We start from the raw sequence: 5,857 nt of genomic DNA on the forward strand, positions 1-5,857 counted from the left end.
TAGCATCGTCCTCCTGACGGGTTGTTCTTTTTCTGAACGGTTGCAAGAACCTTATCGATCAGCTCGTTCTGCTGCTGAAGCATCTTTTCCAGTACCTTCCCTTCCATTTGTTCCGAACATCCTCTCATTCGGTTTTCCCACTCTCCTTTCAACTCTTCCCTCACGATCGATGCAACATGCTGCGGTGTTCCCACTTTGCTGCATGCCTCCAACATGTCTGCCAAGGTTGGTCGACCTTGCATTGTAGAAATGACCCGTTGGCAATCCGGGTTGGCGTTGCCGAAAGCTAAGCTTTCTGTGAGAGGCTGCTTTGCTTGCTGATCCACTACCTGCCGATCGATGGCTTGCATGAGTCGATCCACAAACGATGAAAAGGGTTCTGTGGGTCCTTGTCGAATGGAGGAATATGGAGTGTCATGAACCCCTGCTGGTGCAATCTGCAGGATCGCTTTTCGAGCTGCTTCTTTGATGTCCGTCAGCACATTCCTGGGAAGACGTACTGCTTGCTCCGCGGCGTTGTCATCTGGAGGATCCCCTGCCAACTGTGCCACGGTGAGGTTCGCGTTGGGCCCGCCTCGATATCTGTTTCGCAACTCTGTAAGATAATTTCTCCACCTTCTGTCCCAAACGAGATTTTGCGTGTCTGTGAGAATCATTGACACAAGATTTCGAATATCAAATGGCGTGAGATCATACATATTAAATGTCCCTGTTAAAAGTTGTTTAAAATATTGAGAACACAGTCCATTATTTTGAACCGCTTTCACTAAATCTTTGACCACATCATGACCCATCCTTTCCCACCTAGGGTTTTGACCTTGTGCATCATAAGTCACTGGCATTGTCAAGTCCCCTGAACCTTGTAATAAGTCCTTTTCCTTTGCTAATATTTTTCGGATGCGCTTCCAATTCATTGTTTTCACTGGCAGCTGTGGCTCCTCTGTAGGAAACTCCATTGGTAATTGCATACACAATGGGACCGTGGAGGTCATTGGTAATTCCCCAAACCACCTCCTCTCCTTTGAGGGTTTTGGCTTTGCCCCTATATCTAAAAGAGAAATTTGAGATCCTCGTGATTGTTTTTTTGCTGTATTGAATGAATGCACAAAGCTTTTCGCTGCCTCTGCTGCTGAAAACATCCATGCAGGAATGCCTTGCGATGCTGTGATTTGTATCACATCATCCCCCTGTTGATCCGCTCCATATGGCGTATTTTCAAACCCTCAAAACTCCGAGGTCGATGGGTAATCCATCTGCTCTGGTAACATTGCTTTTTTCTCTGCACCTTTCCCTTTATATATTGTAGGAAAGAATTGCTGCATTGTTGCAGACCTGCTACGAGATTGGGTTCGCACGGTTTTTTCTTGGGCTGCCAATGTAGGCTGAATACCTGCACGTCCCCCTGGGGGGGGTGAAGCCTGCCTTTCAGGGATCGGAGCCATGGGGATCGGGACCGGGGAAGGGGTGGAGCCCCGGGAACTGGAGCTGTGGCCACACCCCCTCCTCGTCCGAGATGCCACCGGGGGCGGGACCCTCCCCCTGCCGCGCTCCGCCCGCACCCTCCGTGCTCGCGCGGCCCCGGGAACGCCCCCCGTCTCCCCTGAGCTGACGTCACTGTCTCCGCCCCGCTCCGTCTCCGATGCCTCCCCCTCGGTCTCCGCCTCCGACTCTCCCTCCCCCTCTGACGTCGTATTCACGCCCCGCCTCCTCGCGACAAGCTCGCCCCGCGCTTTGGCCCGCGTGCGCGCTGCGATCCGGGTAGAACGCCGCATCCCTGTTTCCGGGTGTTGTGATGTCATTGTCATGCGTTTCTTGCGCCTCCCGCCGGGCCCCGCCTGGGTCTCTGAGGCTCCGCTCGCCTCACTGCCCGTATCTGAGATGGACGCAGTGGAGCTTCCGCCCTTCCCGGAAATCCCGCGCGCCCCCGGTCCCGCGCACTCTTCCCGCCCCGCGCGTATCATCTGAGCCGCCGCTTCCGGCACGGCACCCGTACCACCCGTGCTATGCCCCCCTGCCCTCACAAATCCTCCTTCCCCGCCCGGAACCGCCGCCGCCGCCGCCCCCGACGCCGCCCCTATTGCGCAATCACGGTCGCCGCGGCTCGGTGCCTCCGTGCCGGTCCCGCTCCCCTCCACCCCCGTTCGCGACTTCACACCCCCTCCTGTCTTTTCCGCCCTCGGCTCCTGTAACTCGGGAATTTCCCCCCCAACAGGATCGCCTGGCTCTGGGACAGGACTCATGTCTGACTCGGTGTCTGAGTCTCCTAAATTCTCTGGGGTCTCAGGACGCTTTGGGGTTTTCTTGGGTTTTCGGGGAATTGGAATTGAAGGCAGTTCTAATTTTTCCTGTCCCTCCTCTTCTTCGGGGACAGTTTTTCCCGGGCTATCTGAGACCAGAGTTAGTCTCTGTCCCGTGCCCTGACCCCCCCTTTTCTTTCCGGGGTTTTTATCACCTAACTGCCCGGCTGCGCTTCTAGCTTCAGCCGAAATTGCCTCCAACATAATCCTTGCTGGAGATAATAACTTCAAGGCTGCCTCATCCTTTTCTGTTGCTAGCAAATATATGTGCCTGTTGACCTCCTGCCAGAAACCCACTTCAAATAACAACCGGGTCTCTGAATGCGGGTAATTAAGTCTGACCCACAGTAATAAATCTTTAAGATGTTTCTTGGGAATTCCCTTTGTGTGCATCTGTGCCAAGCCTTGTAAGGCCGCTAAGATTTCTAATTGCTCCTTAGTGTATGTGCCTCCCATAGTGATTGATGTTTTAAATCTGAACCTTCTCACCGAATTTGTGTCGTCGGGGCAGTCCGAAGGCTCCTGGTCCTGTCCAGCAGTCCGCAGGAGATGGGATCAGAGGCGCCTTTCTGATTCCGGTCCGGGCTGTCCTGGTACGAGTCTCCTTCGGTGGAAGAGGAGTGCGATGATTGTTGATGGTCTCAGTGGCTGCTGCTGTTCAGTGGCTGCTGCTTTCTCCGTCTGCAGACGCTGCTTTCTCCGGGAGATATCAGCGTACTCCCGGGAACGAGTCCAGCTGTGGGAGCTGCCCGCCTGGCTCAGGCTGTGTTCCTCCTGTGCTCTTCCTGAGCCCGTCTCGAGCCCACCTGAGCCCTTCTTGAGCTCACCTGAGCCCACCCAGGGACGCCAGATGTCCGATCGGCTGTGTGTCTCTGTCGGACATGCGTGGGGTGGTTCGCGTGGGACGGTTCGCAGGCAGCCCGCGATGAAAAGACGAGTCTGGACTCCTCTATAGTTCAGTCTTCGGGTTGTTTATTAAAGCTTATCTCTAAGGTTTTTGTTCTGCCCAGCCGAGATCTGACCAGCAAGGCAGCCACAAGCACTCTCTGCCCCTTTAGGGCGGTCGTACATTCTTATACTGATAATTGCGTATGTGATATTTACAATTTTTCTCCAATACCCATCACCTTTATTAAACAGTGCACCTTTAGTATGAACCAATCTAAAATGCACACATCACAGAGAAGATGGATGACAAGAAGAAGGAGAAAATCCACGAGGTCGGGCCTGAATCCTCCATCTTGCCTCCATTAGACCCCCCTGTACCAAAATATTAAATCCGACATTCTATTCTATAAAAACACCTGCCCTACACCATTCAAACCTCTGAAACTTCCATACACTCATACTTTGATAGCACGACCCTTGAAGGGTCAAAATCAAGCCACCAGGTGCCCTTGGCTACATTCCAGGACTTCTGACCCCCCAAGGGGTCTCCCTGGGACTCAGAGCATCCGAGGTGATGCACTGAGTTCCCACAGCCTCCCAGGACCAAGCTGGCAGCAGTGCCAACTTGGGCTGGTTTGAGAGTGCCAAGTACCTCCTGCAAACTGACACCATCAACTAGGGTTGGTGAGTTTTATTTCCCAGGGAAAAGGGGCGGTTTTTGTGTTCTAGGGGCTGTGGCTCAGAGCAGCCTTCTGGCTCCTAAAATTCCGCATATCGCAGGATGCCTCCCAGGACCAAGCTGGCACCAGTGCCAACTTGGGCTGGTTTGAGAGTGCCAAGTACCTCCTGCAAACTGACACCATCAACTAGGGTTGGTGAGTTTTGCTTACCTGGGAAAAGGGGCAGCGTTGGTGTTGCAGGGCCGGTGGCTCAGAGCAGCCTTCTGGCTCCTAAAATTCCGCATATCGCAGGATGCCTCCCAGAACCAAGCTGGCACCAGTGCCAACTTGGGCTGGTTTGAGAGTGCCAAGTACCTCCTGCAAACTGACACCATCAACTAGGGTTGGTGAGTTTTGCTTGCCTGGGAAAAGGGGCGGTTTTTTGTTCCAGGGCCGGTGGCTCAAAGCAGCCTTCTGGCTTTTAAAACTCTGCATATCGCAGGATGCCTCCCAGGACCAAGCTGGCACCAGTGCCAACTTGGGCTGGTTTGAGAGTGCCAAGTACCTCCTGCAAACTGACACCATCAACTAGGGTTGGTGAGTTTTATTTCCCAGGGAAAAGGGGCGGTTTTTGTGTTCTAGGGGCTGTGGCTCAGAGCAGCCTTCTGGCTTTTAAAATTCCGCATATCGCAGGATGCCTCCCAGGACCAAGCTGGCACCAGTGCCAACTTGGGCTGGTTTGAGAGTGCCAAGTACCTCCTGCAAACTGACACCATCAACTAGGGTTGGTGAGTTTTGCTTACCTGGGAAAAGGGGCAGCGTTGGTGTTGCAGGGCCGGTGGCTCAAAGCAGCCTTCTGGCTCCTAAAATTCCGCATATCGCAGGATGCCTCCCAGGACCAAGCTGGCACCAGTGCCAACTTGGGCTGGTTTGAGAGTGCCAAGTACCTCCTGCAAACTGACACCATCAACTAGGGTTGGTGAGTTTTATTTCCCAGGGAAAAGGGGCGGTTTTTTGTTCTAGGGGCTGTGGCTCAGAGCAGCCTTCTGGCTTTTAAAATTCCACTTATCGCAGGATGCCTCCCAGGACCAAGCTGGCACCAGTGCCAACTTGGGCTGGTTTGAGAGTGCAAAGTACCTCCTGGAAACTGACACCGTCAACTAGGGTTGGTGAGTTTTATTTCCCAGGGAAAAGGGGCGGTTTTTGTGTTCTAGGGGCTGTGGCTCAGAGCAGCCTTCAGGCTTTTAAAATTCCGCATATCGCAGGATGCCTCCCAGGACCAAGCTGGCACCAGTGCAACTTGGGCTGGTTTGAGAGTGCCAAGTACCTCCTGCAAACTGACACCATCAACTAGGGTTGGTGAGTTTTATTTCCCAGGGAAAAGGGGCGGTTTTTGTGTTCTAGGGGCTGTGGCTCAGAGCAGCCTTCTGGCTTTTAAAATTCCGCATATCGCAGGATGCCTCCCAGGACCAAGCTGGCACCAGTGCCAACTTGGGCTGGTTTGAGAGTGCCAAGTACCTCCTGCAAACTGACACCATCAACTAGGGTTGGTGAGTTTTGCTTACCTGGGAAAAGGGGCAGCGTTGGTGTTGCAGGGCCGGTGGCTCAGAGCAGCCTTCTGGCTTTTAAAATTCCGCATATCGCAGGATGCCTCCCAGGACCAAGCTGGCACCAGTGCCAACTTGGGCTGGTTTGAGAGTGCCAAGTACCTCCTGCAAACTGACACCATCAACTAGGGTTGGTGAGTTTTATTTCCCAGGGAAAAGGGGCGGTTTTTGTGTTCTAGGGGCTGTGGCTCAGAGCAGCCTTCTGGCTTTTAAAATTCCGCATATCGCAGGATGCCTCCCAGGACCAAGCTGGCACCAGTGCCAACTTGGGCTGGTTTGAGAGTGCCAAGTACCTCCTGCAAACTGACACCATCAACTAGGGTTGGTGAGTTTTATTTCCCAGGGAAAAGGGGCGGTTTTTGTGTTCTAGGGGCTGTGGCTCAGAGCAGCCTTCTGGCTTTTAAAA

The 5,857-nt window shown here is 53.6% G+C and overlaps 1 long non-coding RNA gene across 1 annotated transcript; it reads right to left on the reverse strand.

Annotated features, from left to right (window-relative positions):
- Positions 1–3,870: 3,870 nt before the first annotated feature.
- LOC127061321 (uncharacterized) lies at positions 3,871–5,792 on the reverse strand. Its single transcript, XR_007780826.1, has 3 exons — positions 5,410–5,792; positions 4,076–4,229; positions 3,871–4,038 (listed from the first exon to the last, which is right to left on the reverse strand). It is a non-coding gene; the product is annotated as an uncharacterized LOC127061321 (long non-coding RNA).
- Between the last annotated feature and the right edge of the window lie 65 nt (positions 5,793–5,857).

Source organism: Serinus canaria, unplaced genomic scaffold (genome assembly GCF_022539315.1).
Source record: "Serinus canaria isolate serCan28SL12 unplaced genomic scaffold, serCan2020 HiC_scaffold_602, whole genome shotgun sequence".
In the NCBI taxonomy this organism is placed as follows: Eukaryota; Metazoa; Chordata; class Aves; order Passeriformes; family Fringillidae; genus Serinus; species Serinus canaria.